Source organism: Globicephala melas, chromosome 8 (genome assembly GCF_963455315.2).
Source record: "Globicephala melas chromosome 8, mGloMel1.2, whole genome shotgun sequence".
NCBI lineage: Eukaryota > Metazoa > Chordata > Mammalia > Artiodactyla > Delphinidae > Globicephala > Globicephala melas.
The window spans coordinates 52928959-52945929 of record NC_083321.1 but is presented as its reverse complement, the minus strand read 5'-3'; the positions used below and the strand labels follow the sequence as shown (position 1 = coordinate 52945929).

The window sequence follows — 16971 nt, the reverse complement described above, 5'->3', positions numbered from 1 at the left end:
CAACAATAAAAAGGAACAAACTACTATCTATACTACAATATGGATAAATTTCAGAAGTATGCTGAACAAAAGAGTATACCGTATGGTTCCATTTATAAGAAGTTCAAGAACAGGAAAAGCTAATAAATAAGGAGGCAATAAGAAAAGTGCTTGACTCAGCCAGGGGTGGGGACAAGGGTGTAAGAATGACTGGCAAAGCGGTATGAGGGAACTTTCTGGAGAGTGAAAAATATTCCATATCTTCATGGAATGATGACAATGTGGGTGTGTATATCTGTCAAAACTCATCAGACTATACATTTACATTCTCTTAATTTTATGTTGTATGAATTGTACTGCAAAAGAAAAAAATGATCACTGGTGTATGGCTTGGGGAACCAGGAAAATGGTGATGTCATTTATTGAAAGGGTGAACAGGGATGAGCAGTTTGAGAAGAAAGTTCTGCTTTCAGTTTGAGGCGCCTGTGCAACATCCGAGAGGAGGTGTTGAGTATGGGTTGAATACAAGGATCTGGAGCTTAGGAGACAGATCTTGGCCGGAGATAAAAATATGGCAATCATTAGCACACAGATGGTTATTAATGCTACGAAAGTAATGACATCATTCTGGAAGACTGTGAGAATGAGAGAGAACAGAGCCTAGAACAGAATTCCGAGGAAAATCAATTTTTAACGGATTAGAAATAAAGAAATAAAAGCTGCAAAAAATTCTGACCCAGAATTCCAGAGAAGTAGAAGGACAGCTGGGAGAGGTGGTGTTACAGCAGTCAAAGGAACAGAATGTCTCAAGGAAGTAATAATCACTGTCATAAAATCAAGTAACCTGAGGCCTAGACAGTATCTACAGATTTAGCAACAAGGACTTGATTAAAACTGTTTCAAATCTTTTCACCTCTCTCTATAACTACTGCCACCATCATCTTCTATCTAACCAGTAGCCTCCTAACTGGTTTCTAAGCTTCAACTCTTGCTCTTCTCAATTCCAATCTCTACTCAGTACAAGTAACCCTGTTCATCATTTGGTCAGTACTAATTGTAGCTTATCTGCCCAGCCTCCAGAATGCCTGCCTTATAGAGCTGTGTCCATAGTTTGATATCACCTACATCACTATGCCTGTTGCAACATGTCAACAATCTTTCTAGACTGGGAAACAGAACATAAAAACTAAAGACTTTGTCCTATCAGCAACACAGTCCAGTACTCCAGGTTTCTCTTCTCACAGGCTAAGAGAGATAGTAAACAAGTTCTCTTTACATTGCAAAGTCTCTAATACATGTCTGCGATTAAATTCCCTTAGAGACAACTATAGAAATATCACAATCTACAAACTTATAATTTAAAAGACTAGTGTTGTATAATATAGCTAGGCCTAACCACTTTTCCTTTCTTCATCTCTGATTGATAGACATGAAATGTTTTACTCTAGGCTCTAAATAATAGCTAGTGTTAATAGCTAGTGTTTGATTATCTATACAATGCCTTTCATTAGGTAATACATCTAACGGTAGTTAACAGGACTTTCCTGGTGGCGCCGTGGTTAAGAATCCGCCTGCCAATGCAGGGAACACGAGTTTGAGCCCTGGTCCGGGAAGATCCCACATGCCGTGGAGTAACTAAGCCCGTGTGCCACAACTACTGAGCCTGCGCTCGACAGCCCGCAAGCCACAACTACTGAGCCCACGTGCCACAACTACTGAAGCCCATGCACCTAGAGCCCGTGCTCCGCAACAAGAGAAGCCACCACAATGAGAAGCCCGTGCACTGCAAGGAAGAGTAGCCCTCACTCACTGCAGCTAGAGAAAATCTGCGCACAGCAACGAAGACCCAACCCAAGCAAAATTAAATAAATAAAATATTAACTTACTTAAAAAAATAAATTAAATAAAGGTAGTTAAAATATATGTACTTCTAGTCATGTTTATAATACCTTCCATCAATGATAAAAGGATTTTTCTGGTGACTGAAAAGGCTATGACCTATAATTTTTTCCACACTAAATACAATTTTCAATATATTTTTTTAGAATTCTAGTCAAATAAATCTAGACACCACAATAGTCATGAATCACCACAGTGCTCCAAACTTCTGACCTAAAGAAACCACAAAATAATACATGAGTATTGTCGTAAGCCACTAAATTTATGGTAATTTATTATCCATCGATAGAAAACTAATACTCTCTTCCAATCCAAATCTTGACTACCTTGCTTTCAAGGCCAGCTCAAATATCATCTCTTCATTATTTCATTTACAGAGCACATTATCACATTAGTCAAGATAATATCTGCACTTTATAAATCTTCAGTCTAATCCTTTATCTGATAATAATCAACACACATTTTAATTTATTCATTCATCCTATCTTCACACTGAGCACTTTCCATGTTGCTAATACTGAGCCTGGTGTTGAGAGAAAAGTCATTGGAGACAGTCTATCTCTCCAGAAACAGACAATTTATTTACATATTCATGCAACAAACACTTAAGTGCCTAAATGCCTTAACACAGTGAGCCCATGCCCTGTGTTAGGTAATGGAAATACAAAGATCAGAGATGTACATCTTATATTCATAAATGCACAAACATTGTGGAGAAATGGGTGTGTAAAAAATTATAATAGTGTAATACTATGATAGAGGTACATATAGGGTAATAGCTGAGCATAAAGGAGGGACTTCTATTTTAGGGGTAGTATCAAGTGGAAGTAAAGTCTTCTAGGAAGAAGTAAAAACTAAGCTGATATTAAAAGTAAGAGTAGAATTAACTAGGTAAAAAAGAAGAAAGATATTTCAGACAAAAGGAGAAGCAAATACAACAACAGAGAAAAAAGACTGCACATTTTCAAGAACTGCAAGCCTTTAGCAAGGCTGGAGCACAGGAGCACAAGGCTCCAGCAAGGCTGGGGCATCCTCTCATATGCGAGAGGCAAGAGATGAGGGCGTAAAGGTAGACAGAGGTCAGATTATGAAGACTTAGTATATGAGGCTAAGGAGTTTTATTCCCAAGGTAATGGGATAAAGTTTAAAGTGGGAGACCTGACCGAATATATGTTTTAAATTTAAGACTATTTGGGCTGCAGTGTGAAAAGACTAGGGTACTTCCCAGTACAAAACGACCCAGAAATTCCCTTTTGGAAGAGGAAGAATTCAAGTAGAAGTCCAGAAATAGATAATATTTGATAAGGCTACCCCTTATCTGAGTTGTGTGGTCCTCCTCAATAACCCTGGGAGGATGGCTCTGTCTAGAGTTCACATCATGCTCTGATCATCTGTTCACTGCCTCTCTCCAGCACTAGATTCCATACTCCTTGAAAACCTAGAACTATATCTTAGTGTTTGTGCTCCTGAGCTTCCCCACAGTTCTGGTACAGACTTCAGTACACACACAGCTTCCCTTCCATCCCTCAGGAGTAGCGAGGGGCCTATCTCACCCTTCCTCTCAGACCTTGAAAGCACAGTAGATGATAAACAACAGATGACTATTTTAAGATTTCTTCTGATTCTGTTTTCCTCAGATTCTATGAAATACTTGTTGACTGATAAATTTACTCATGTTTTCTTATAAGTGTATCAAGCATAGAAAAATTCCTGGAAAACTGCCTTGAGAAAGTTTTTTTAAAGTTTGCAAATCACATTAATATTAGAGTACAAATTTCTGATTGTCAAAATTCCTCTTACAGAGTGATTTTTATAAATGAACATAGCGATTCAGATGGGTCTGCTGGGAAGATCTATTACTTCTCATTCTAGATACTACATGTCTGTCAACAGAGCCTGATTTTTTTCTGAGAGTCACATTCCACTGATTATTAACACTGACTTGACTACTGACTAAAGGTTCTACGTCTTTTTTTCACTCAGGCTGTGTCCATATGTCAAGCCTTCCTCTTCTTATACAATTGGTTTGGGAACTTAATTTATCCCAGTTAAATTCCAACTTGAAATTAAAGATGGGCTGAATATATATTCTACCTTTCCAGTCCCCAGAGACCATCTTATATACTGATTCTGTTATACAAAGTAATCACCATCTCTAGAAGCTCCACACTATCATTTCATTAGCTTTCTAAGTTTTTAAGCTTTGCATAAGTTTCTATACCTTTGTTCTAATGCTTAGACTGTAATATCGTAAAGGGTAGAACTATGTCTCCCTTGTTTGCCATTATATCCCCAGCACATTGCACAGTTTCCAACATGCAGTACTCAATAAACATATGGCGAGTAAATAACTGAATGAATGAACATGTTGAACAAGACTAGATAAAAAAACAGAGCCCTATGCCATGCCATTAGAAATTTCCCTCTAGGCTGCTAAGTTATTAAGCAGTTATAAATCTTCCTATCTTTACTATCATCTAGCTTATCCTTCTTATCTTGCTCCCCAAGCTTTCAGTCATAGCTTGCCAAAGACCTTACTAGAGTTATTATCTGGTTCTACAAATCTACTTACCCTTTCAAAATGGACACATCAGTCTGAGATAACTTGTTCTTGGGAAAAGCTTATTAAGGGGAAGGGATTTAAGCTTCAATTTGAAGGAAGGGTAGGATTCTGACAATTGTATGCAAGAGAATAGTCATTTAGGGTATTGGGAATAGCTTTTCAAAGTCATTAAGGGAGCAGAGTGCCTTGCATGTTCAAAATAGGAAGTAGGTAGTGTGCTAAAGCAAAGGGCACATGAGAGAATGTCATTGAGTCTGGGAAGGTTGATCAGAGCCAAACTGCTGTGGATTTGGAATGCCTGAGAAATCTTTTGTATCTTCATAACACCTACAGCAATCTTGGACACGGGAATCACTCAAATACTTGTTGACGGGTTTACTAAATATGACAGTTTCCCAAAAGACCAGAAGTTTACCCTAAAGCCTGCTTCTACATTCCTCTGTCTACACCATGCACATAGTTGAGAAGAATACACAGTATCATGGTAATGGCATCAAATAAGACAGAACACTACTGCTACTTATGAAATTGAGGAGACAGTAGGTGGTGTGAAAGCATGTGATAATGAGTGTGTCAGGTCTAACCAAGATGTGTCCTCAAAAGCTAACAAACAGGGCTTCCCTGGTGGCGCAGTGGTTGAGAGTCCGCCTGCCGATGCAGGGGACACGGGTTCGTGTCCCGGTCTGGGAAGATCCCACATGCCGCAGAGCGGCTAGGCCCGTGAGCCATGCCCGCTGAGCCTGCACGTCTGGAGGCTGTGCTCCGCAACGGGGAAGCCACAACAGTGAGAGGCTCGCGTACCGCCAAAAAAAAAAAAGGTAACAAACAGCACTGAGGAAGCAAAAGTTATAAAACGATAATCAACTCTTTGAATTTCCAATTTACATTTCAAAAACTCACTTCAGGCAAGAAGAACCACAGTTGGCATAAGAGTAGGATAAATCATTCTCAGATTTTTTCATAATACCATCCGTGTGCTAAAATGCAAGTTTAATTTAAAATATATTCATTGTACAATAAACATACTTGAGGAAGTACATAAAAAGTACTTCAGAATTAGAAACAAGAAAGAGTACAAACTAGGATATAGACAAGGTTTTAAAACTTAAAAGTAATACTATACATGACTTTATGCCAATAAACTAAAAAGAACAGAAAAAGTAAATGATTTTCTAGGAAACTATTAATTACCAAGTTTTCTCAACAAGAGATTAAAAACCTGAGTAGATTAATAACCACAAAGAAATCAGAAAGGTAACCAAAGGGTAATACCTTGTGGGGGTAGAGGGACTGCAGACCCTGATCGTTTTATAGGTGAGAGCTACCACCTAAATCTAAATTACATAAATTGTCTTAAATCATGAGAAAATATAGACAGCTTCTCAATTCATTTTAGGCTAGTGTAACCCTTATGAGTTTTGATTTGAACCTGAACAGCACACACAAAAATAAAACTACATGTCTGCCTCACTTATAAAAAACTGTAAAATACAAAATATTAGAAAATCTAAGCCAGTGCTGTATTAATAAATACATCACAAGCAAGTAAAATTTATCGCAGGCTTATACAGATGGTTTAACATCATTTAACATCAAATCTGTGTAATTCACTGCACTAATAGAACAAAGGAGAAACACTAAACTTATTCATGAGAAAAATCCTTAGTTATACTAGGCATAGAAACTTTCTTGTTTGATAAGAAGAATCTATCAGAAAACTTCAACTTATATCATAATGAATGGTGAAATGTCAGAATATCAAGGATGCCCTCTGTGGCAGACTGAATTTTCCATATACGACCACAATATTATCTCCCATCCTAGATGGTCTTCTGCAGTGTGGACTTAATATTTCCCCACCAAGAGGCAGAATCTATTTCTCTACTTCTTGAATCTGGGCAGGCTCTGTGACTGCTTCGACAAATAGAAAATGGCAGGAGTGACCCTGTGCTAGTTTTAGGGACAGCCCTTAACTTCTACTTCCTCTCTCTAAACACTCACTCTTGGGCAAACCAGGCTCCATGTAAGAAATCCAACTACCCTGAGAATGCCATATGTGAGGAAGCCTGGCCATGTAGAGAAGTATTTGGAGATAGAGATGGCTGGCCAGTCTCCACTGTTCTAGCCATCCCAGCTGAGGCACCAAACATGTCAGTGAAGAAGCGTCCATATGCCCAACCCAGTTGAACCTTCAGATGACTCCAGCCACAGCTGCCATCTGATTACAACTACTTGAAAGGCCCCAAGGGAAAACAACCAAGCTAAGCTTAAAGACAGCCCACAGAACTGTGAGGATCTGAGGATAATTAATTGTTGTTTTCAACTACTAAGTTTGGGAATGACTCACTATGTAATACTAGAATACTCACTGTGAAGGACTTAGCCAATATAATAAGGTAGTAAAACAAGACAAACACTCTTAGAAAATAGGAGACAAAACTGTCACCATTTACAAATGGTATTATTATTTACATAATATACCCTAGAGAGTCTTTAAAAACTATTAGAATAAAAGAATTCAGTAAAGTAACTGGATGCAAAAATCAGCATGCATAATCTAGAATGCCTCTCATTTCAACAGTTTCTCCATTAACCCTGCATGACATACTGAACAGACTAATAATTTCAATTGGTGGAATCATTGTACCAGTGCAGTATAAAATATAACTGCATCACCACAAATGCACTGTTTGGCTTTGCTTTTGGCTCACACCCATAGACTGTATCTTTAACCCTGGTCAACCAGCTTGTAAATTTGAATGCTTGATCGCAAGAAAGATGGGGCAAGAAGAATGTATTTGAAGTAGCATATATTCATTCTGAAACTACTGTTTAAATCTCATCACTCTCAGGCCTCATTAAAAATAATCCACTGCCTCCATACAACCTATCCCACCAAAATAACACTTCTGAGTGTGAATTTCACTGTCCTGCACTCAGTGCAATTTCAAGATGCCCCTTCTACTCCAGGAGTTTCTTCCTAGTATATTTACCTCCTCCTCCATCCTTATTGTATGCTCATATACCTCTCTATGGACCCTCAAAACTCTTCAAATCCAACAGTTTTCTTCATCCTTCCCTGAAGGCTTCAGGGAAATCACATTGGCGTCTCCTTCTCTAAATCTGTTTTAATTCTCACAGAAAAAAGAATACTAAGTATCTTGTACATTATTTCATTCAGTAAGCATATGTATCATGAAGTTTAGCACTTGCTTTCTTCTCAGATCCTCTCCCTCACTGTGCCTAAACTACCAAAGGATTGCACACTTAGCAAGTATTTAATATATACTTGATGATTTTTAAATATATTTTTAAATTATGATTTGAATAATATTCTTCAACTAATCGGCTTTCATAAGAACAGCATTTAAAAAGAAATTACTAATTTGGTTAAATCCCCCCGTTTTTAACTGAGGTATAAGTGACATAACATTACGTTGGTTTCAAGTGTACAGCATAATGATTCCATATTTGCATATTTTGCAAATGACTACCACAATAAGTCCAGTTAACACCACCAATAGTTACACATTTCTTCTTTTCTCGTGTTGAAAATTTTGAAGATCCACACTCCCCTACCTACTTTCAAATATGCAATACAGTATTATTAACTATAGCCACTGGCTAAATCTTAACAGAAAATGGTGCCGTGGAGCCATGAAAAAAAGACATGAATTTGTAAACCTTGGAGAGAGATTCTGCCTATTAAGATTTTTTTTTGGATCTTGTCAGACACTCGCAGAAAAGTTCGAACTTCCAGGGAAATTAATAATAAAGATATGGAGAAGCATATTAACAATCTGAACAGAAGGATTTGGTTTCAGCAATGTTCTATGGGTTTATACAGATAACAAAAGCAAGGTTAGAAAGGCATATTTATGAAGTTTACTCCTGAATGTAAATCAGTGAATATGCTTCTTTCACTGAGAAAAACTTCCTACAAAAAATACAGCTGTGCTTAATGTGTTTAATGACAGCTGAAAACATTTTGGCTCAAACTCATTTGGTTAATAGAAGGGTAATAACAAGCAGTTCACACTGACATACTATCCAGAGATGACCTGATAATTCATTATCAGAGTGTGCATCAGAATTATGCGAGATGCTATTTTTTACAGTATGTAATGACTCATTCCTGAAACCTTTCAATCAGAACCTAGAATTAAAATGGTAATTATCGGGCTTCCCTGGTGGCGCAGTGGTTGAGAGTCCTCCTGCCCATGCAGGGGACGTGAGTTCGTGCCCCGGTCCAGGAGGATCCCACGTGCCGCGGAGCGGCTGGGCCCGTGAGCCATGGCCACTGGGCCTGCACGTCCAGAGCCCATGCTCTGTGGCGGGAGAGGCCACAACAATGAGAGGCCCGCGTACCACAAAAAAAAAAAAAAAAGTAATTATCAACATGCCAATATATATAATAAAGTCATAGGATTTTTTAAAAGTACAATTTTTACAAAAATTAATGAATATTGTCTATTTGTGGAACTACAATAGGCAATTTGATAACCTTGGATTTTATAAATATAATAGGTAGTATAGCATAGTGATTAAGTGTGTAGCTGGCAAGTGAGAAAAAAACCCAATATAGTCTTCAAAGGTTTATTCTAAGGATTAATACTTATAAAGCATCTATGTTTTTATCATTTGAAAAGTACTCAAATATTAGCTATGATTCTAATTATTATTATCTTCTTTAAGCCTATATATTTATTCCAGCAAGAATGCCACTATGCAAAGCATTTTGGGGAGTTGCCCACAAAACTTGTGGTATAATCTCTGGGTATCTTCAATAATGGCAAATCTCTATCTCTGCTGGAAGACTTGATAACTGAGAAATCATCAAAATTAATCTGGGCCAAATTTGTGAATTAGATGGGCAACCAGGCTGGATAATCACCTTTTAAGTAAAATTAAAATGTGGTGCTATAAGTAAAGCAATTTTTAAAATGTTGTTAGTTCTAGAAATACAGCTGACCCTGTACAACCCTGAACAACAGGGGGGTTCAACTGTGCAGGTCCACTTACATGTGCATTTTTTTCAATAAATATATTGGAAAATCTTTTGGAGATCTGTGACAATTTGAAAAAACTCAGATGAACTATGTAGCCTAGAAATATATATGTTTTTATGTCTGTATATGTATGTTAGGGATTATATAAGGATGCATTACTATAGTGAAAAGGACATTTAGCTGGAAGCTAAAAGATCTGGTTCGAATTCAGTTCTACCAATTTAAGAGCTATGATTTGGAGGATATTATATATCCTCTCTAATCATCTCTAAGCTCTGAGTTCTCTATGGAAGGGGATTAGATCATATTAATGTTTTTAACTTCCATTCTACGGTGCCTGGGCCATAGTAGGCTTTCTGTAAATTTGGCTCAGTTCAAATTTGAATGAGAACAAAGGGAGGTAAAGAAAATGATACAGAGGTAGCAAGGTAAGGTCCACACCTTGTATTTAAGTGCAGTATAAAGTCATTTTTTACCCTGAAATTACTAAAATGGTCTTCAGGACATCAAAATCCTTAGGACCAGCCTACCTTATTCTACTTCTGGCCAAGACAGAGTAACAGAGACTAGATTTACTCTCCCATCTAAAACTACTAGAATAAAAACTAAGAATACATGTGAAACAGTGGTCTCAAGTAACCCATCAGGTAACAAAGGACAATAATACTTGAGAGTGAAGAAGCATATAAGGTGAGCCCTATGACTGCCCCAAACTTACTGCCTGGAGAAAGTTAAAGGACCAAAGCACACGGAGGGAGATCCCAACGAGTACAGAGGTCTACCTGAGTTAAGGAGAAAATTGAAAGTCCAGGGGAAACCACAAGTTCTACAGTTCTCAGCACACAGTACTAGAGAGACAGCACAAACAGAAAACTCCAAAATCTGCAGAGAGTCATACTCAAGTATTCAGCTGTGTACTGATCAGTGAATCACCTGAAGAAACTACTCAAGGCCACAGGGGGGGAAAAAAAATCCACTTGAAAGGACTAGAAAAAAAGTAAGCAGAGACTGCACAGGGCCAGGAATAGTGCCTATTCCTTCTAGACAGGGTATAGCCCATAATTCATGGGCCACATAATAAAGTATTGAGAAGAGTTTGTGGATAAAATTAACCCTAGACTAAATGCTGTTTTAGTCCAGCCTTACAAAGCTTAAAAGCAAGATCTGAAAGGACGAAAATTTTTCCAAGTAACAGAGCAAAATCTCAGAATAAACCCCAAGAATATTTATAGGACTACAAAAATACCCCACAAACAAAATTTAAAATGTCTGGCATCCAACCAAAAATTACCATACACACAAAGAAGCAGGAAAACAGAACACAAAATGAGTAGCAAAATCAATCAGTCAATCAATCAAAACTGGCCCAGAATTAACACAGATGATATAATTAGTACAAGGCCATTAAAACAGTTATTACAACTGTAATTCATATGTTCTAAAGCTAGACAGAAAAGACTGAACATGTTAAAGACAGAAAAAATTTTAAAGATCCAAACTGAACTTCTAGAGAGGAAAACTACAATGTTTGAAAAGAAAAAAAAATTAGTGGATGAACAAATTAGACATTACAGAAGAAAAGATACCTCAAGATATGCAAAATGTCTATGGACATTTGAATAGGAAATATTCAAAATAAGAAAGAAATAAGACTAAAACAAAAACAAAACAAAGCACCAGTGAGTGGTGGGACAGCTTAACAAGACCCAATATACATGTGAATTGTAGTGCAAGGAAAAAAACAGTAGAGAAAGAGACAGAAAAAAATATTTTAAAAATTAATGACTGAAAAATTTCCAAATTTGATGAATATTAGGAACCCACAGATCCAAGAATCCCCAATAAGTTCCAACGATAAGAAGCACAAAGAAAACTATACCAAGGAACATCATAATCAAATTGCTCATACAATATTAAAGGAAATCTTAAAAGCAGCCTAAGAAAATGACATAAACGGGAACAAATATAAGAATGACAGATTTCACATCAGAAACAGTGCAAGCTAGAAGACAGCAGAGTAACATCTTTAAAGAATTAAAAGAAAAAAACTTAACCCAAATTTCCACACTCAGTGAAACTATCTTTCAAAAACCAAGATGGTATAAAGACATTTTCAGACATGCAAAAGGTGCAACAGTTCAATTACCAGCAGAAATGCATCAATAAGAAATGCAAAAGGACATACTTCAGGCATAAGGAAAATGATACCAGATGGAAATGTGGATCTACATTTGGGAATGAACAGCATCAGAAATAATAACTATGTCGGCAAACATAGACTGTTATTATTATTTAAATCTTTTTAGTGACTTCCTTGGTGGTCCAGTGGGTAAGAGATTCAGCATTCCCAAGGCAGGGGGTCCGGGTTCAATTCCTGGTCAGGGAACTAGATCCTGCATGCATGCCGCAACTAAGAAGCCCACATGCCGCAAATAAAGATCCCGTGTGCCGCAACTAAGACCCGGCGCAGCCCAAATAAATAAACAAACAAATAAATAAATAAATCTTTTTAAGTTAATCAACTGTTTAAAGCACAAATAATAAGGAAGTATTATGGGGTTTATAACATATGTAGAAGTAAAATATATGACAACAGCAACAAAAAGGCTGGTTAAGAGAAAAATGTAGGTCACTGATGTGAAGTACTTATACTGTCTGTGGCATGGCATACCATCAGTTCAAGATGTACATTACAAGCCTTAAAACAACTACCAGAATAACAAAAACAAATAAGTGTAGCTAATAAGGCAACAAAGGAAATAAAGTCCCAAAATAAACAGATAAAGAGAGAAAGGGAACAAGAATAGATGGGACAAATTGAGTACAAAAAAGCAAGATAGATTTAAACTCAACAATAGCAGTAATTAATGTAATTTAAAAATAGTCCAAATATACCAATTAAAAGGTAAAAACTCTCATACTGGATAAAAAAGCAAGACAACTTCATGATATCGCCAAGGAACTCCCTTTAAATGTAAAAAATGTAAAAAGGGTTAAAATATAAAAAGTAAATAAGGAAAAGATGCACCATGCTAACACTTTTCAAAAGAAAGATGTGGCTATATGGCTATATTACTATTATACAAAGTTGACTTCAGAGAGAAGAATATTACCAGGATTACAGAGTCAATATCACAATGATAAAGTCAATCTGTCAAGAGGACATAATAATTCTAAATGTTTATGCACCTAATAACAGTGTGAAAATGCATGAGCAAAATGTGATAAAACTGGGCTTCCCTGGTGATGCAGTGGTTGAGAGTCCGCCTGCCGATGCAGGGGGCATGGGTTCATGCCCCGGTCCGGGAGGATCCCACATGCTGCGGAGCGGCTGGGCCCGTGAGCCATGCCCACTGGACCTGCGCATCCGGAGCCTGTGCTCCGCAACAGGAGGGGCCACAACAGTGAGAGGCCCGTGTACCGCAAAAAAAAAAAAAAAAAAAAGTGATAAAACTGTTAAGGTGAAACAGACAAATCCACAATTATAACAGGATATTTTAACACCCCAGTTTGAATAAGTAATAGAAAAAAACAGACAGAAATTAAGTAAGAATATAGAACATTTGAACATATAGAACACTCCACTCAACAGCAGGATATATATTCTTTTCAAATGTACATGAAATGTTTAACATTAAAGAACATTCTGAACCATAACACAAGTCTCAATAAATTTAAAAGGAGTCAAGCCATACAATGTTAACTTCTCTCATCACAATGGAATTTAATTAGATATCAATTTTTTTTAATCTGGAAAATATGCAAATATGTGAAAACCAAGTAACAAACTTCTAAATAACCCATGAGTCAAAGAAAAAAATCAAGAGGAAAATTAGGAAGTATTTTTAAATGAATGAAAATGAAAACAGAATACATCAAAATGCATGAAAAGCAGCTAACTTCCTCCTTAGAAATTTATAGTACTAAAACTATGTATTAGAAAACAAGAAAGCCTCAAATTAATGACCTCAGCTTTCACCATTAAAAAAAAAAAAGAAAAACCTAGAAGAAGGGAAAATTAAACTCAAAGATAACAGGAGAAGGGAAATAATAAATTCAGAACTGATATCAATGAAACAGAAAACAAAATGGAGACAAATTAATGATACCACAGGCTGTTTCTTTGAGAAGATCGATAATATTGGTAAACCTACAGCTAGACTAACCAGGGGAAAAAAAGGAAGACTTAAATTACCAGTAGTAGGAATAGGAAAAGTAATAGCACTACAGATTATATATATATATTAAATTTTACCACTTAGACAAAATGGACAAATTCCTTGAAAGACATAAACTCCCAAGACTCACTCAAGAAGAAATAGATAACCTGCATAGTCCTATATCTAAAGAAATTTTAGTTAAAATCTTTCTAAAAAGAAAATTTCAGGCCCAGATGGCTTTACTGTGAATTCTACAAAACATGTAAAGAAGAAAGAATACCAATTTAATATAATTTCTTCCAGAAAACTGAAGAGGAAATATTTCTGAATTCATTATATGATCCAGAGTGATCAACTGCTGATGGACATTTGGATTGTTTCCACTTTTTGGCTAATGCAAATAAAGGTCTTAAGAACATTTGTATACAAAGCTTTATTTGGACATATGCTTTCATTTCTCTTGAATAAATATCTAGCAGTAGAATGGCTGAGTCATAACAGTAGGCACATGTACTGTGGAATATCCACACAATGGAATACAACTTAATAACAAAAATAAATGAACTATATTGATACACATGAAATAATTATCTTGAGCTACAGAAAGCAAACAAAAATAGGACACATACTATATGATTCTATTTATTTAAAATTCTAGAAAATTCAAATTCATCAATGGCAACAAAAAGAATATTAGTGGTTGCCTGGAGATGGGGAGAGAATGAGTGGGTAGGAGGGATTACCAAGGACATGAGGAAACTTATAGAGCTGCTGGATATGTTCATTGTCTTAATTTTGGTGATAGTTTCATGGATGTTTGCATATCAAAACTCTTCAAATTGTACACCTCAACTATACGAAGTTTATATGTCAAGTATACCTTAATAAAGCTATTTTTTAAACAGTCCTTAGGGGACTTCCCTGGCGGTCCAGTGGTTAAGACTCCATGCTTCCACTGCAGGGGACACAGGTTTCCACTGCAGGGGGCACGGGTTCCATCCCTGGTCAGGGAACTAAGATCCTACATGCCACTCGACGTTGACAAAAAATTAAAAAAAAAAAAAAAGTCCTTAGCATCAGAGCTCAAGAACCTTCATCTGCATTAATTCTTACAAGAGGTACACAGCTACCCCTTGGGCAGAGATGTTACGGTACTTTCCTAAAAACTACAGTGAAAAATTCACCAAGTATTTATTAGACACACTCAAACATTAGCATCCACTCATTCCTTCAACCAATATTTTTTCAGAACCTAAAATGCAGAACAGTGCTGAGTTAGATGCTAAGAGTACAAAGATGAATTAGATCTGAGTTTTCCAACAACCTCTTTTAAAAGATTTAATTAAAGTTTAATGATAATAAGAAACAATGACCTTTCTCATTTTCTGGTCCCTCATTCATAGACATGCAAACAGAGATGCACCCACATGTTTGACTATTCACATCTCTAAAAAACTGATGTAATATTCTGCTCTATATTTTAAATATACTTAATCACCAGCTGGTAGGAAACTTCAGAATTACTTACTTCAGTCTAACTTGGATTGTAAGAGGCTGATGAAGGTCACAGGGGAGTCCAAATGGAGGTAGGAGGAGGATGACTCATTGCAGGGTACAAAACCATGGTATCCACATGGTGGTGGTGGTGAGATGGCAGTAGCAACAGATTGATTACATATAGAGGAAACTGATCTTATAAGTAAATTGAAGATAATGGGAAGCCGGGTTTCCATTTTTGGAGAAGGGAGTCACAATACAGAAAGAAACCTAAAATGAACCTGTGGTGTTGGACTGAAATTGATGATATCTGTGTGAACTCATGGTTTTCGACTTAGGTAGGTAGATAGCTAGATAGACAAGACAGAAAGACAATATAGCAGTACAGGAGTGAGTGAGTGTGTGTGTGTGTGTGCGCGTGTGTGCGTGCGTGTGTGTGTGTACACATGCATATATCTCCTAGCTCTTTCCACTGAGGGCCTGGAGGCAGTGATAACCCAGGTGCAAAGAACACACACAGACCCAGATCTTGCTTTCTAAAAAACTGTTCTTCACTAAAAGAAATCAAAGCTCCTTGGAGAAATGACTAATTTTAATGCAGGGGCAACAGGGAACATAGCTGGAATATTCTGTGCCAGAAAGTAAAGAAGGACTCAAAGAGTGATGGAAATATATCATAAGAAAACAGAAGCCAGCTTGAAAAAGTTCTCATGGCCAAACCTGGACTAATTTGAGTATCAAAATAAATAACTATAGTAACAGATTATTACCCATCGGGTGAATAAAGAATCATGAATCCATACTGATGTAAATAAATAAATGAGGAAGTGAAGAAAACTGCTTTTCCTTACAGTAGAATCTCAACTGATGAATACAGAAGAGAACAGAAGTATAAAGTAACCATTTGGCAACCATCACTTTATAATTAATACAGCCAAGAAACATCAATTTATGTTAAAATTTATGGGCAGAAAATTGATGAGAAATGAAATATTTACATAATCTAAAAGTACCTCCCCACAAAATACTTATAGACTGCAAAGTCAAAAAGGGTAACTTCGGGCTTCCCTGGTGGCGCAGTGGTTGAGAGTCCACCTGCCAATGCAGGGGACACGGATTTGTGCCCCGGTCCGGGAAGATCCCACATGCCGCGGAGCGGCTGGGCCCGTGAGCCATGGCCGCTGAGCCTGCGCGTCCGGAGCCTGTGCTCCGCAACGGGAGAGGCCACAGCAGTGAGAGGTCGGCGTACCGAGAAAAAAAAAAAAAAAAAGGGTAACTTCACAGAGGAGAAACTTGGTGGACGCCACTCCAATGAAGTGTTCACAGTTAACATCACTAGTAATGGGGCAAATCAAAATCGTGTACTGCTTGACAGGATGCAAGAACACAACATCACTTGTATTAACATTCCTTCTAAAAATACATAACCTCAGTCTCTTCATGAGGAAATATCAGAGAAACTAAAGTTGAGAAACATTACAAAATAAATGGCCTAAAATCTTTAAAAATGCCACAGTCAGAAAAGTTAAGGGAAGACTGAGGAATTGTTTTGGACTGACAGAGAATAAAGAGACATGATCCCTAAATGCAATGTGTGATCCTGGATAGACTCCTTTTGTTATAAAGGACATTGAGACAGTTGGAGAAACTTGAATGGGGTGTGTGAATTAGATGGTAATAATGTGTCGATGTTAACTTCTTGATTTTGATGGTTATACTGTGGTTAAAAAGAAGAATGCTCTTATTCGTAGAAAATACGCACTAATTTATTTAGGAGTGATAAGGGATCATCTTTCTAATTTATTCTCAAATGGTAAAGGCGGGTGGGAGGGCTCATACTATTTCTACAATATATCTGTACATT

General features: G+C 37.0%; 1 protein-coding gene across 1 annotated transcript in view; it reads right to left on the bottom strand.

Moving 5' to 3' along the window:
- Positions 1-16971, bottom strand: part of UVRAG (UV radiation resistance associated) — a 360244-nt gene that overhangs the window by 185430 nt on the left and 157843 nt on the right. The gene's annotated exons all lie outside the window — the stretch shown is intronic.